This window comes from Mustela putorius, unplaced genomic scaffold (assembly GCF_011764305.1).
Source record: "Mustela putorius furo isolate JIRA1106 unplaced genomic scaffold, ASM1176430v1.1 tig00000083_pilon_pilon_pilon, whole genome shotgun sequence".
Taxonomy (NCBI): Eukaryota; Metazoa; Chordata; class Mammalia; order Carnivora; family Mustelidae; genus Mustela; species Mustela putorius.
Window position 1 is genome coordinate 5,596,814 of NW_025421273.1, and position 17,231 is coordinate 5,614,044.

Sequence of the window (17,231 nt, forward strand, 5' to 3'; positions counted from 1 at the left end):
TTCTTTATGTACTGTATCACATTGTTTGATATGTGGATGTTAAACCAACCTTGCAATCCAGGAATAAATCCCACTTGGTCATGGTGGATAATCCTTTTTTTTTTTTTTTTTAAGATTTTGTTTATTTATTTGACAGACAGACATTACATGTAGGCAGAGAGGCAGGCAGAGAGAGAGGAGGAAGCAGGCTCCCTACTGAGCAGAGAGCCCAATGCAGGGCTCGAACCAGGACCCTGAGATCATGACCTGAGCCGAAGGCAGAGGTTTAACCCACTGAGCCACCCAGGCGCCCTGGTGAATAATCCTTTTAATGTACTGTTGGATCCTATTGGTTAGTATCTTGGTGAGAAATTTTGCATCAATGTTCATCAGGGATATTGATCTGTAATTCTCCTTTTTGGTGGGATCTTTGTGTGGTTTGGGGATCAAAGTGATGCTGGCCTCATAGAATGAGTTTGGGAGTTTTTCTTCCATTTCCATTTTTTTAAACAGCTTCAGAAAAATAGGTATTAATTCCTCTTTAAATGTTTGGTAGAATTCCCTGGGAAGCCATCCGGTCTTGGGCTCTTATTTTTTGGGAGATTTCTGATTACTGCTTCAATATCCTTGCTGCTTATGAATCTGTTCAGGTTTTCTGTTTCTTCTTAGTTCAGTTTTGCTAGTTATACATCTCTAGGAATGAATCCATTTCTTCCAGATGGCCTTATTTGTTGGTCTATAGTTGCTCATAATATATTCTTATGATTGTTTGATTACTTTGGTGTTGGTTGTGATCTCTCCTCTTTCATTCATGATTTTATTAACCCTTTCTCTTTTCTTTTTGATAAGTCTGGCTGGGGGGGGTTAATCTTATTAATTCTTTCAAAAAACAAACTCCTCATATCATTTATCTGTTCTACTCTTCTTTTAGTTTCTGTTTCATTGATTTCTGTTCTGATGATTATTACTTCTCTTCTCCTGATGGATTTAGGCTTTCTTTACTGTTCTTTCTCCAGCTCCTTTAGGTGAAAGGTAAGGTTGTATATTTGAGACCTTTCTTGTTAAGTCTTGAGAAAGGCATGTATTGCTATATACTTCCCTCTTAAGACCATCTTTGCTGCATCTTAAAGATTTTGAACAGTTGTGTTTTCATTTTCATTTGTTTCCATGATTTTTTAAATTATTTTCTATAATTATATAGGTTCACCTATTCATTCTTTAGTAGGATGCTATTTAGCCTCCGTGTTTTTTGAGTTCTTTCCAAATTTCCTCTTGTGATTGAGTTCCTGTTTCAAAACACTGTGGTCTGAAAATATACAGGGAATGATCCTAATCATATCAATGGGTGTTTTTTTTTTTTTTCTTTCGCAATCTGATACCCTGTGTCTTTTGATTGGGGTATTTAGCCCATTTATAGTCAGAACAACTATTGACAGGTATGAATTTAGTGTCACTGTATTGTCTATAAAATGACTATTACTGTACATTGTCTCTGCTCCTTTCTGGTCTATGTTACTTTTGGGCTCTCTCTTTGCTTACAGAATCTCTTTTAATATTTCTTTTAGGGCTGGTTTGGTGATCACAAATTCTTTAATTTTCTGTTTGTCCTGGAAGCTTTTTGTCACTTCTTCTATTTTGAATGACATCTTAGCTGGATAAAGCATTCTTGGCTGCACATTTTTCTCACTTGTTACCCTGAATATATCATGCCAGTCCTTTCTGGTCTGCTGCCAATCTAATATTTCTACCCTTGTAGGTTACCAACTTCTTGTCCTGCTCTGCTTTTAGGATTTTCTCTTTGTCTCTGAGATTTACAAATTTCCCAATTATATGCCAGGGTGTTGAACTATTTTTATTGATATTGAGAGGTGTTCTCTGTGCTTCCTGGATTTTGATGTCTGTTTCCTTCCACAAATTAAGGAATCTCTCTGCTGTAATTTGTTCCAATACACCTTCTGTCCCTCTATCTCTTTCTTCTTCTTCTGGGATACCAATTATTTTAATATTGTTTCACTCATCTCTCAAATTCTCCCCTCATAATCCAGTAGTTGTTTATCTCTCTTTTTCTCAGTGGAAGATGAATGATTTCTTTATTTTGATAAAATCTATGTCTTTCAATAATGCCTGGTAGGGTGAAAGGGAAAAGGATGACAGTAGTTGAGAGTGTAAGGTAGGGGAAAAGGATGACAGTAGTTGAGAGTGTAAGGTAGTACTGAACTTGCTTTCAAGTTGACCAATTCCAAAACACAAACAATAACAGAAAAAAGCATTGTGAAAATGGAGCCAGTTACATCAGATTTACAAATAGAAAGATGTTTGTCAGAACTATTCCAGAAGTATGTGAAAAGTGAGGAGAAAAGTTCAGTAAGTCTTGAAAAATATTTTAAAATCAGATAGAATCAGACATCTCAAAACTATTATTTAATTTGTCCTGAGTGCATTTCTACTGGCTTAACTCTTCCAGCAGTTCTGGCTGGTAGCTGGTAGAAGAAACAGTGACTAGAAGCTTATATTGAGTTCTTAGAAGACAACCAACACAAAGTCCCCACCATGGAATCCAGTTCTGACCCAAAGAGTCATATCATGTTCTTGTCCTGAGGTCCCTGGAGAGTAATAGAGTAATGAGGGCCAATAAATTCAGTAACCTAAAAATTCCTTACATTTCATGCAACATAATGATCAAAGATCCTCATTCTTGTAATTTATAGAAGAAAGTCACAAAGTTTAGATGCAATACTTTAAAAAAAATCAATGAAGATTCAGAGAAGTATATATAAACATAAAATGTGAAAGTGACTCATGAAGGGTTTAATCATATTGTTCTCAGTGTTATATTGGTTAAATTCTTCAGTAAACAGGTAACTAAAGGTCCAAGTCCTTGAGTTACCTGATTAATTACATTTCTTTGAAGATGTCATTTATTTGAGAAATAGAGAGAAAGAGCATAAGTGGGGGGAGGGGTAGAAAAAGAATCTCAAGCAGACTCCTCCCTGAGCTTAGAGCCAGATCCAGGGCTCCATCCAAGGACCCAGAGACCCAAACCTGAGCCAGGGTTGAGTATTTAGCCAACTCAGCCACCCAGGTGCCCTCAGTTAATTACAATTTTTAGTCGATTACACTATATGTAGAAGTTGAAGAGTTCCAACTAAAGATGGATCTAAAATGTACAAAATTTTCAGTTTCCTGTTTTATCAAGATGGAAAGTTATTAAGTTAAATGTAGATCAACACTGGTTTGAGAAGACAAAGCCAGTATATACCCCTGAACTTACAATATTTTAAGTATTTGGTAGCAGTACACAAAAAGGTCAAACAGAATAAGAAGTTGAGCCCTTTTCATCTCACTAGCCTCAGTGACTGTCTTTGTTGCTGTTGTTCTTTTCCTCTTTTTCACACAGCACTTCTCAAAAGAGGAACTTAAAATCAAAGATACATGTCTTTTTAAACATGGAACAGACCAAATTTTATCAGTCATCTGTTGATAAAAGAAGAAGGGTCTTCCCCTTCAGAAGATTCATGGCAGGTTGAAACATTCTAGAAAATAGAATAGAATAAAAATGTTCCTTATTCTTTCTCATTCTTTTCAAGATCATCATCTCATGAGTCTACACAAGGATCTAGACAGTCTCAAGAACACCTACAATCATGTCAAATAAACCAAGATATTTAATTGAAGCCCACAAAAAAGCAAATGATGAGTTCATTATAATATAATCAGTAACACTGTCTCGGGAGTTAAAATACATGTGAGTTTTTCCTAAATACAAGTAATTTATCTTCCAGATTTGCCCCATAGGCTGCCATTTAATGGCACAAAATTTTATGTGTAAATGCATTGAGAACTAAGTGCTCCATTAAATTGACACAGCTCTTTCCCAAGAAATGTACCATCTTAAAACAATCTTCCCTAAAGCTACTTTTTTTTCTTCTACAGCTTTCCTTATACCTACAAAAGTCTTGACAAGTAATGATCTCAGTTATATACAAATATAATAATATATTATAATGTATGATATATGATTAAAAGGTGTGACAATTTAATTAAAAATCTAAACAGGCACCCTCTGCCTTGGTGGGAGGGATACATGCTTAAAATAAATCATAGAGAAAACCAAATTAGGGATGAAAAAACTTTTTCAGGCAGCTATGGTTCAGAGAGTTTAATACTTTATCTTTGCCATTTTTCCCCCTTTGTAGTTGAAGAGAAAAAGGCTTAAAACAGCCTTTGAGGAAAGCTATTTTATATCCTCTCAGTTTGTCTCTATATCTATAGTATTAAAATCCACCCGAAACCAAAGAATCTACACATGAAGACAGTACATTAGTTGTCCATCCAAGCCACATTTCTGGAGATAAATCTTGGAATTTGGAAGAAATATGAAAATATTCTACCATTATCTTTATGCCGCTTGAAGTTAGATCTGTTGACACCAAAAAGGTAATGTAACCTACTGCAGCCAAAGACAAGTAATCTAGCAGGGGTTTTGAAGAAAGGGAGTTTGCTGTCCCTCTGGAATAGGTCACGTGTACAAGTCCTGTGTAAGCTGAAAAGGAAGGTAAACGTGTTACTTCAAACTTTTTTTGAGAAGAGTGGAACAGGGTATTGACTGATGGCCTCTAGGTCCAATTACTTACTATTTTATATCATTTTAATTAACTGGCGTTAATCAGTTTGGTTCCCAAAAAAACCTAGAAGCTTCTCAGAAAGTTGTCATTTGGGCTCTTTTTACTTTTCTAAATCTAATACCCTGCTTAGCATGGTTCTGTTTTTGGAGCACACCCTGCTGAACTATGCTTAAACTCAACTGTACACACCCTAATCTCTGAGAGACAAAGTTTTTGTAACTATAAACATCAATCATGCCAAAGACTATTAAATCTAATAGATCCCTTTACATAATAGGGATTTTTAAGTCAAACTTCTATTTTGGAAACTGTCATTAATATTTTTCTACAGTCCCTCTTCTACGAAGACATTCTTCAGTTTACATTGGAGCCCAGTCAGTTTCTTTAGCTTATTTTGGAACCTGGTCAAATTCTTCCCCACTCTCCCTGAATTTCCTTGTATAATGATCTCCATTCCCCAAACTCAATCTCTGTTGTTAATTTCCTGAGGATTGTATAGAATGCTGCCTAAATGAGAAACATCAGTTCTAAGGATGTAGGCAATGCTTTAATTGATCAGATAAACATGGTCCATTTAGTTTTGCTTTAACTCAGACTTCAAAGTACCAAGCTGTACGTTTGCTTCATTCTGGCAGAAGCAAAAAGCCTGAAACTCTTCAGGAGGTAAGGAAGCAGTGGAAATTAGGCATCTGCCCAAAATCTAGGATGAAGAATAAACACTTAAAACCTATTTTAATTTCTGCTTTGAACTGAAAAGAAAAGGATTCAGGAGAACATTTGAAGGCAGGAAAAGGACAATTTTCAAGACCATGAACTTGAACCCATTTGGCAGGAGAGGATATGGTTTCAGGGCCACAGAATATTGGTTTTTCTTCATTAAAGTTTCGCCAGCCCTATCAAGATGAAACATAGGTTCTAAAATTTCCTCCACTCTTCCACCTGCCATGTGTTAGCCCTAGGTATGACTTGCCTGGGGAGGACTTATATATGCACTTTTGAACTTCTAATAGAGTCTCTCTTCTGAGTAACCATTTAAAAGAATATTAAATTTAATTAGACTGCATCTTTTTCCTGTGACATGACGGTTTCAAAGTCTACTCTATTACATTCTTCTACCCTAGCAGCGTGCTTATGCTAGCGGGCACAAGGCACCTTCAAATTCAGAAGGAAAGGAAAGATAGAGGTATAGACTTACTCAATCCCTTGGAAGCATTTTGGGAATGGTTGACATCTGACATCCACGCCTGCCCAGTAATACACCTGAGCAAATGTTGCTCAAGGAGCTGGGACATGTGACAGCTTACAGGAGTAACCTGAGCCTTCCATCCCCCTGCCTAGCTAGGATCTCACAGTCACCATGGCACCATGGGTTCTATCATCTTATACCCTATTTCTTTCTTTTTTTGATGTCCTTTCATTCTCTGAATTTATTGAAATAACCACCCATTGATAGTAGCTGGTACCAACTCATTAATGAAGAAATATTTGTTTTATCTTAAAACCCAGGTGTGATTTAATTAATGATCATTTCAATCTAATTTGCTCCTAAAACATATTTGCACATTCACTATTATTTCTTCAAACACAATCAGTGTCAATGACACTAAAGGGATTTAATGAGAAGCCGGGACACCGGTCCCTGTTCAACAATCATGTAAGAAATCTTTAGATGTGAGATTCAGTCATTTTTATTTTTACTGTAGACCTTGAAAGCAGGGAAGGAAATGCAGCAAAGAGAAGCAGACATTTAAAAAATAAAAAAAAAAAAAAAAAGGAGAAGGAAAAAGAAAGTCAGCATTTTCAATGTATAGTAAAGATGCATTCCTCTTAAACAGTGAAAGAAAATCACCTTCAGTTGTACCAATATTGCCCGCGAAACACAGAAGAGTGTGGTTCTTTCTCTTCATCACTGTGTTGTTGCCTTCACCAGGATGCTGCGGCATTTTGCCAACCTTTCCCTACATGGTCACATTTTTTTTTTTTTTTTAATACAAAGATAAAGAAGGAAGAAAATAAACCAGTTTTAAGACAAGTTCTTCTTCATGTTGGTGTGTTTCTCAACAATGCTGGGGAGTCCCCTGGGCCCTGGCTGCAGGCTCATTGCTGGCTTCCTTGGGCTGGGAGGCTTCCCCACTGCTCGGACAGAGGGAGGCAGAAAGGTTGTTTGCAATTTTTCAGTTTTTGCTCTTTTCACCGGCATGACAGTGCACAGCAGTCTAGTCTACTCTTTCATTTTTCACTGGTGTGAAGGTGTGCAGTCACTTAGCAAAAGAAACCACCGGCAGCTAAAGGGAGCCAAGAGGGAAAAAAGAAACAGGCCAGCCCGGCCTTTCTTTGGGGCCTGAAACTGCCTGAGGTTAATTGCTCACATAAGAAGAATAACTGGTGGTTCCTAATTGAATTTTTATGGAAATAAACAGGTGGCAGATTTACTGTAGCTATGGGGATAGTAGGGGGTGAAATGCTGTAGCCACATTAACCTGTTTAATTTAATAGCTTCGGTACTCTAGGAAAAAAAGGCAATGTTGCTCGTTGAGTCAGTTGGATGCCAAATGTAAATAAGTCCAATTACCGTAGCATGCCCATGTGGTTGAGCAAAAATGGGCATTGTGCCCGCTTTGACTTGGTTTTCATGTTTATTAATTAAGCTCCTAGAAGTTTCAAAATAAAAGTTTTAACCCACAAAGTACCCTGAAAAAAGAGAAAGAGGAAAGAATTTGATAAAGGGAAAAAGACTAATGGACAGACAGTCAGACAAAGGCTGTGCTTACACTGAAGGCATAGCAGGAGTCTGACCCACAGGCTTTTCAGAGTCTACACTGGGCACCAGGATAACTAAATGCTAACTTTGCACTATGCTTCCCCCCAGTGGCCTAGTTTTGGAAGTGCATCTTTTTGTCAAGGAAAGAAAACTTGGGGACAATCTGATGAAACATCAAAGGGCACAGAAAGCTCATTAATGGGCCCATTTACTTTTTAAGCCGAATAATAAAAATGAGAGCTTGTGCTTAAGCTTTTGCCAGGTTGGGGCACCTGAGGGGCTCAGTTGGTGAGGTGCCCGACTCTCGATCTCAGCTCAGGTCTTGATCTCGAGGTCTTGAGTTTAAGACCCACATTTGGATCCACACTGGGTTCATGCTGGGCATGGAGACTACTTAAGAATAAATAAATAAGTTTTTCCAATTTGTTTTCCAGCATATACATACTTTTTAACGCCAGATATCGAAGAACACTGTAAAAAATCATGTTCATAAGAGACAGAGGCAACAACGTGAACATAAAGGTGAGTGAAGCGTGGCCATCCTCTGCCAAACTTCCCAGGGTGGAAAGATGGACAGCTTCCCAGATGGGTACTTTAAATGTAAAGTACTGACTAAGTACTGAAAAAAGCACAAAATAGAGAGTACTAGGAAGTCATTTTACAAATGAGAAATAGTTTATACCTTATTTGAATTGCCAGACCGAATACCTAAAAGCCAATATTATCAAAAGCAGAGGAGTCTAGCCGAACATGACGCTCCAACTTGGAGCGTTTTTGTTTTGTACTCACTGTTTCAGAGTAAGCTAATAAAAGGCCAGAGGGACTGAACGGTGCTCTCCTTCTCTATCTGTTTTGGTTTGTTTGTTTTTAAGCCCATAAACCTCTAGTGAATTCTTGCAAAGTGCAGCGTATGGAACAGACCGCCCCCCAGGGGGGCACGCATACCTTAGCTGCTGAGTCCCGCAGTGCTCCCGTCTCAGGTCTCAGAATCTCTCTTCTTTCCTTGCCATTTCTCCATAGCTCTGGCCTCACTTCTTATCCATGGATCAGGGACCCCTGTGTTTGTTATGTATTTCATCACCAAATCAGCTCTCATTCCTCACACTCATGACTGTTTTCACTCAGCATCTTCATATAAACGTCTCAAGCCCCTCAGGCTCTACAGATCCAAGAATGAAGTTAATGATCATTGCCCCAATTTTATCCACTCTCTCCCCATGCAAATAAGCTAAGAATCAGACCTACTCCAGCTAGTTCAGACTGTGTATGTATCTATATATATGCACATATATGCACACACATACAGATACATACTACTTTATATGTATATATATACACACATATAATATATACACACACACACATATATATACACACTACTATAAAAGCCAGAAATTTTAGATGGATGGTAAGTGATAGACTGATTGATAGATAGATAGACAGATAATCTCTTGCTATATAAGCCAGAAATATGAGAGTATTACTTTACATTTTCTACTTCCATGTGCTCAATATTCAATTCATTATCAATAGTCCATTGCCAATCCTATTATTATCACCTCTTAGAGATCTCATAAATTTACCTACCTATTTCTAGATCCATACAACAAAGTCTCACTTAGATTGCTGCAATAGATCAATACCACATACCTATTGTCACTCTCTGATTAAACCCGTCTTGTCACTCTCTGAATAAACCCATAGTGAAGTCTGAGAAGTCTTTCAAATATCTGAACATGACATTTCCCTACTTAAAATCATGTACTTGATTCACATTGCTCTTAAGATAGGAGCAAATCCTGCCAGCTTAACCCCTGTCTACTGCTTCAGTATCCTCTCTGCCCACTTGGCCCCTCACAGCCACCACACCAAGTACACTATCTTTCATTGGGATGCTTAGGTGCTCTCTTCTCTTCCACCGTGGGTGGTGTTTGGCCCTTTCCCTTTGCTTAGCTAACACTCACCTCTGCCTCAGAGTTCATCTGAAGTGCCACTGCTGAAGGAAGACTTTCCTTATCTCTCCTGATCTCCCTTCCAAACCTTTCCTGCACACACTTACACATAAACACCAGGACAATACAGGTGTCCCTGTAACACAAGCTCATGGAATTATCTTGATCAATGCCAGTCTTCTACACCAAAACACCTGTGCCACAAAAGCAAATACTACGTTAAGATTGGCTCATATTTGCACCCATGACATCTAGCAAAGTGTGAATCTTGGTGGGTACTGAATAAATAATTATGAAAGGGACAACTGGGTAAAATAATCACTCAACATACCTCTGAGTCTTCTACATAAACCTAAATGGAGACATGAATGGAATCATCAACCCTACATCATTCATGCTTTTGATGATGTCTTTTAACTTTAGTGATTCACCTATGGATTCAATATCATTTTGGATTTTAACACTTTAGAAGGTAAGGTCAACTCCAGAAGATTGGCAATTCCAATCTCAATAGCCCTGTTTGTGGTACAGGGATATGGTGGGGGACGGTACCAATTGCTTATGAGACTTATTCCACTTATATACTCAGAAAAATAACCACGGGACTGGACTGCCTAGAGAGAGACTCAAATCAAAACTCAATTTATAACCTGAAGTACAATTTCTCATTCTGATTAGTAGACCACAATGGTATTCTCAGTCGTCAGGAATTAGGTACCTCAGAATCAGTGTTCAACCATATCCCAAAGCTCCAGTCATTTCTCTTTCCCAGGACATGTTTACTATATGTATTTTTACTATAAGGAATTTTATGCCTTCTTTGTATTCTATTCACACACAGATAATATCTGGCATGGAATGTCTGTGTACCCAGATTCTAGGATGTGTTTGTAGCAACATGACCTGTAATACAGTCTATTTTCATCACAAAGTCGAAACAATAACATTTGGTACCTGATAATGTTTATGTGAACATTGACCCCTAAAAGCACATTATCCTTACAATGTAATACTACTATTCTTGATGGTTGCTAGATCATTGGTATAAAAGAGCAATAGTCTTTTGGAATTCTTTCTTCAAAGGGACAGAATTTCCCAGCCATTCTGAATGAACAGAGAGCAGAGAACAGGCTAACCAGATTAACAACTATTTATCTGCAATACATAGTAAATGGCCACCAAATAGCCTTCAGTGAAGGCTAGGAAGGAGATTAATTGCACATACAAGTGATACTGTTGAGTCCATCAGTAAGAAATCCTTGATGATGGAACTAACTCAAATCTGAGAATTGGGCTACAATGAGCAGCTCCCTGCATTGATGGCCCATGTCAGAACCCCTGCTTCCCAGTTGTGGAGTGTTTTCATAACACAAATCAAGAAGGACTAATGCACTATCACATATTTCAGTTGAGGGACCTCATAATCAGCCAAACACTATCAAAGATTCCTGTAATTCAGAGCATCCTGACTGATGAGATTGACATACTATGGTAACCACAACAATTTTTCTTTTACTTTCGAATGCTGCCACTTGGCCTCTACTGCCCTACACTCATTTCTTCCTCGTTTCAATCAGGGAAGCCATTTCAACAGAAGCATCTGCCCCTAACATCCTTAGCTTAGAAAAACAGTAGTACAAACTCTCCAACACTCCTGCCACTCCCCTATCTATCACATTTCTGAAGACCTTGGAAATGATCCAGAATTTGTGGGGGGGGGGGACAAACTAGGGGAAGGATAAATTGTATATGGTAATTTCACTCCAGAGTACTTGCTCTCCTTCTCTGTGTTATTTAAGGAATTTCTAGAATCTTCACTATCTTTAGCCTCCACTGATTTGAGATTATAGTCAAGCAAATGAACCAAGAAACAGACCCACACCAGCTAGCTCAGAATGACATAGTCATCACTTTGAAAAATTTTGCTTTACCTGTCCAAGGTCAGTCACTGTTAGTAGTCTTTATCATTCTCAAAATAGTCCCAAGTTTTGTCATCATATAAGAAAAGGAAAAAACTTCATGCACATTTCACGATGCAATTGAAAACTCAGGAACATGTTGGCATCTGACCAGTAGTTAGAAGTTTGGAAATAATGGGAGGTTTATAGGTTCTGAAGAGGAGCAGGATATGCCCTCCCAAAATATGCCACTTTGGCATATTGATTAATTTGAATTAAAGTTACTTGAGTCATAGCCAATACAAGTAGGGCACTCTGACCCTCATTTGTCACCCTGAATCTTTCACACAGAAGTGCTCTCTTGATATCAGGAAGATATACGTTATCCTTAGAGCCAGGTATAGGAAATTCAGGGCTATGAGGCTATAAAATCAAGTCTTGTTGCTTCTTTGCCAATCAGCTACCCAAAGCCCAAACACCTTCATTTTGTCAATTCTTCATAAGTTTACTGTTTTCTTGTCTAACAGGTGTAAGAGCTGCCTGCTTTGGCCACATCTTTGAGTTTCATATTTCTATGGGTTCCTATACATATGAAATTGAATTTGCTTTTCTTCTGTTACTCTGTCTTATGTCAATTTAATTTATTTTTTAATTATTTAGACCAACTTAATTATTAGGCCAAAGAACTTAAAAGGGAAGAAGGAAAAATTTCTCCTCCACTGCAGTTCCAATGGGTAAATTGGCTCTCTCTTGCTAAATTAACCCCTAACGTAGGGGCTCCAGCCAAGAAGTGATAGCCCCATCAAAACAATAAGGAAGTACTTCAGAAATCCCTAGAACAGTGATGTGCTGCTAAATATTTAACAACCGAGTTAAACATTTAGCAGCAAGGGGGGTGGGGTAAGGAATCCTGATTTTCGGCATTTAAAATTCTTCTGTGGCTGATTTCAAGTGGTCAACATGGTATCACTGAACACAGTGAGGAAATGAATACAATCACACTCATGAGCCATAAAGAACTGGGTCCAGGACACCACCACAGAGGGCAGGGTGAAGCTGGGTGTGCAGGAGGGTAGGAATTCAAGGACTTGCAAGTCTTTGGGATCAGCTCTCATGGTCTAATTCTGAGGCTTAGGATGCTGCGTTTTTCTGATCAGTGCTCTCACTTTCACATAAGAAGACAGCAAGACTGTAAGGTTAATTTTTATTATAATTCAGCAACCATATCAAACCTTGAGTTTCATTTTCAAGTACATGCAAGTTGAAAGAAGCCGAAAGAATTCAGAGACTCTTTCATTGTCAGAGTCTCTGCGATTCAGTCTTTGCCATCATCAAGAATCTAAGGAGAGAAACTTACCATTTACCTTTGTCATCTGTTCAATGCTCTCAAAACATCCCCGTATCCCTATAGCCTTTTATTTTATCTGTTTAATGACAGTGGCAACTTGGTTCTCCCAAAGCCTTACCTTGAATAGGCATTTGATTCCAAGGGAGTCTTTCATTCCAGAGACCAGAGGCTACGTTTAATTAGCTCTTTCACCACGGCAGGCAATGAGCTGCTGAAGTCCCCAAAGATGAATGGAATTTCACTGTTTTCAGCCCCAGTCTGAAAACCAGCCACATCCTCACTCCTCACCCCCCTCTCCCTAAGGCTCCATTACATTAAACCCATTCCCAAGTACGTTTCTGTGTATCAGTGAGGTCTCTAACCCAAAAGAACATGAACCAAATATGGTAAAATTAACAGGATTTATGACAAAGATATTAGTTAGCATTCAGAATTATGTAAAACTTGGAAAATCAGGTTCAGAGAACAGGAAATACAGAAAGGAACCAAGAGAGATAATCAACAGGAAGCACTAAAGAGAGAAAGTCTAGTTTAGGACACCAGAGACTCTGTAGCTAGCATCATCTCCTGTGTTCCAGACTCCATGGCTGCCCCTCTGTGGAAAAAAAATCTCCTCTATCCTTACGCGGGACCCTATGACTGCCAAACCAAGAATTGGTCCCTTTGTCCTAGCTTCTGAGATGTACAAGGAGCATCTGATCTCTTTTTTCTTGAACATGAAACTCTGCTTTCTGCCAAGAAGTAGAAACCCAAGGATTTAAATCAAGCAGAAAGAGCACTCAGCTGCAGCATAGTATAAAACTATGGCAATTGTACTCAACAGATAGAAAATGGGCACTTTTATAGAAGAGTTTCAAAGAATGGGGGAGCAGAAAATGGGAGCAGAGTCCATGAAACTTGATGACAGGAACTGGAGACTAATCTTCCCGGAAGTTTTGGAGGAATAGAAGTGATAGTAGCTTGAAGGACAACGGTCTTGAATGTATTGTTTTATTTCTTTTCCTTTATAAGGGATAAAGACAAGTCAATCAGAGGACACACTTATGAGAAAAAGGCTGAATATTTCAGTAACTGAGAGATTAATGGAAAAATGAGTGGAATTGGGTAAAATTAAGAACACATGTGTTTGGATTAACTTCATGAGGAGGAGGAGGGTAATTTTCTACCCAAAATTAGAGAAGAGGAAAGAACTAACTACGGCAGGGATACTGTAAGTTGGAGGAAGGAAGGTTGCAGTTGTTTATAAGAAAAAGTTCTCTCAAATAGTCTTGATCCTTTCACTTAAACAGAAGATAAGAACAGTGTTCAGTGCTGAGAGAATGAGTCAGAGTTAAGAACCTGGGGCGAGTGGAAAACATTTAGTAAAGCTATGATGAAAAGCGATAGTGAACGACGCATGAATAAATGATGCACTGGTAGAATTGAGGAATACTTCCTATCTCACTGCCTAAAAAGCTGTTTCATAACAACCCCTGAAGTTGGGCTGATAGGTTTTTCCATTAGGGGAAAAAAAAGGATATACTAAATCCAGCTTCCCCAGCCCTAGTAACAGCCTTCAATGTGATTACACAAACAACAGACGCAGAAGGAGATTTTAGCCACACACCCACACACGTGCAATGCACAAATACCTTCTTATAGTTTTAGTAAGTAGGATAAAATATTGCAAGAGGATGAAATGATTGTGGCAGATGGTAAATGAGTCCCAAATTTCTGTGTCTGGGGCAGCTTTATCTTTGGCTTTGTGGCGTCTTTGATGGCTATTTAAAGGAACTAGAATTTAACCACTCATTAAGAGCACAGATCAGGCCTGAGATTCACCTTGGTCTTCCGAAGTTTGTCCCTTTCTACAGAATCTTCCAGATGCATTCTGTAATGACACTGTCTCAAGCCAGTGAGATCAACTGCCAAAGCCCAGTTGCTCCAGGAATCTTCTTAGAGGAAAAGAATGTTTCATCAGAGGCAGTCATTCATCCTAGCCCACACCTCGCCTGCTTCTGATCTTCCGCTGTTAAAAACCTAACACACTGGAGGAAGATTGTGCTATATTTCATGAGTGCTCTGTGCCACCACCAAGGGACAGTTCCATCTGTTATTTGCTCTCAGCTTTGCTTACTGATAAAACAGGAAGGACAGCTTGCTGATGGGCTCTTTGAAGCAAATGGCTCCTCTCTTCCCTGCAATTAATGTTTATAAATTATTTCTACAGTAGATGGTATGTATGGTACCATGATTTCAAAATTAGTTTCAATAAATTAAGGGCCTGCATTCATTACAAGAGTAGTTTGATTACAATGCAACTCGTGGAGTTTTGTGTGCTCTCTGTCTTTTGTGAAAATTGCTGCATGATATCAAATGCTGCCATTAATTTCATTCATTATCAACCCCTCATAAGAGGATCTTCGGATCGTATGTTCAGTTGTTGAAATTCCACTTTGTCTAGTACATGAGGATTTCAGTTGTTCACAGAAAACAGGATTCAGGACACTTTAAAACTTCAAACTCTAGGTTAACAGCCCTTTGGCTGTAGCAAAGGGAGCTGGCTTATGAGAACAAAGCAGTAATATAACTAAAGCAATTTGAGTTTCTTCCCCAAATTAGTCCAGCATTCCAATCACACACCATTCTTGGGTAGAGAAATCATTGTATATTTTCTGGCCTCCGCACTATCTTAGAAGGGATTTTTATAGACCTAAGATATAAATTGCTTCTTTTTAATTGGAAAACATTCTTTTACCTCCATTTGTCATGTTTCTTTATTTCTTTGGTTCAGTATCCATGACCAAATTGTCTGTGTTTTCTTTATAAATTAATTATATCACCCTGTTATGTTGGTATATTTTCTAGGAAATAATGACTATGAAATTTATATTAGGCTTGTCGCTTTCAAGTGTTAGACTAGGAACTTTAACTCTCCAAACAACACCCACTAGTTATAAGGACAAACAAGAAAAAAAGTGGAATCATGTTTTCTGAAGACTAGAGTTTGGGAGAAAAGCCTTTGAGCAATGCAGAGTCATTAAGAAGACTCTGAAAAGCACAGGGAGGAACCAACTCTTCATCCTCCTATGAGATCAGCTGAGAAACAGAACTTTTGCAAGGAGGGAGGAACAAGAGGAGATGAGAATACCAAGATTCCTGGTTCAATAAAAGAACACAGCCCGCCTTGAAAGTGTGACTCCTTAGAATATATGAATAATGAATGAGCAAAACGAAAGAAAGAAGTACTAGAACATGAAGGAGGAAAAATAGGTCTGAAGCACCCTCCTACTATCAGTAGGGTGTACTCAAGAGAAGGAATTTTATTAAGAAAAAATAGGCCAGTGGTACTGCATAGTTTATAACCATTTCATTTTATTTCATAATAATTCATAGAAGACATGACCTGTGTTGCTTGTGCTCATGGCATTGTGAGACTAAATTAGAAAGCATGGCAGAGATCTGAAGACTAAAACTAATTGTGCAAAATAAAATCTATTACATTTTTAAAAGGAAAACTTGAGTGAAATTTGCATTATAGTATTCGTAGTCAACTCCATCATTCAATGTAAGATAAGATAAAGCCCCTTTGAGATGGGACCATACACATTAATAAAGAACAGAAAAAAATAAAATGTTCAGGGAAGGTTTACTTATCATTAAATCTGTTTCACCCAATTTTTCCCTCTAACCTTCCAGGTACCCAGCCATTCTTAGCAGATTGGAGTGGTATTCAAAACAGCACTGATTAAATCAAAAAGTGATGAGAAACTAATAGAACACAGTTATGAAGAGACTAGGCAGAGTACAATTAGTTTTTTTAAATGCCTTTGGTCAGATTAACAGAAATAATTACCAACAAGGTAATGCTGTTGCTAAAAAGAACAAAAACATTATTAGCCTATGTGTGATGAATAAGAATGATGACATAATTTTCCTATTGAATATAGTCATCTCTCCTTGGGGTAAATTAGATAATTCAGGAGATGAGCCACTGGAATGATTAGATGTTTGACAAAATAGTCTGGTCATTTTATAGTCCTTAAGTAATCAGGGAGATAGAAACATTCACAGAGTTTAGAGGAGAGAATAGTTTAAGGTGTATGATATATATCATATGAATACACACACACACACACACACACACACACACATATAATGATATGATATGTATTTTCTAAAAGGAATAGAATGCATTGAACCCAGAGGATATTCTACCATGGAACAGACTTTGGTAAAAGGTGATAACTCTGTTTTTCATAGTTCCTAAGAATACATACACACATATGAAATTGAGAATATAGTAGGAAAGATTGATGTTTAATCAAGCAAAATGTACACAGTACCTGAAAGATACCAGCCTTTCTTCTGAGTCTTTAATAAATGCATATACTGTGATGTTTTGAATAGCTGAAGGCCATCCTTCTTATGGGCCTGTTAATCATGATTAGTCCCGTTATTATTCCCTATGATGCAGTTTAGAAAATAAGTTTGTGCACTTAGTAAATGGACCAAATCATAAGCGACTGCCTTTTGCTCTATAGTTGGTTGCTTTCATTACTCATACACTTAACTAGTCAACTTTGAGGGGGAAATGTTCATTTTACTTTGAAGAAAATCAAGGACCTATTTTTAGAAAGCTAAAGACAATCAAATATCCACAGTGTTCTTTTCCTGTGAAAATTGACT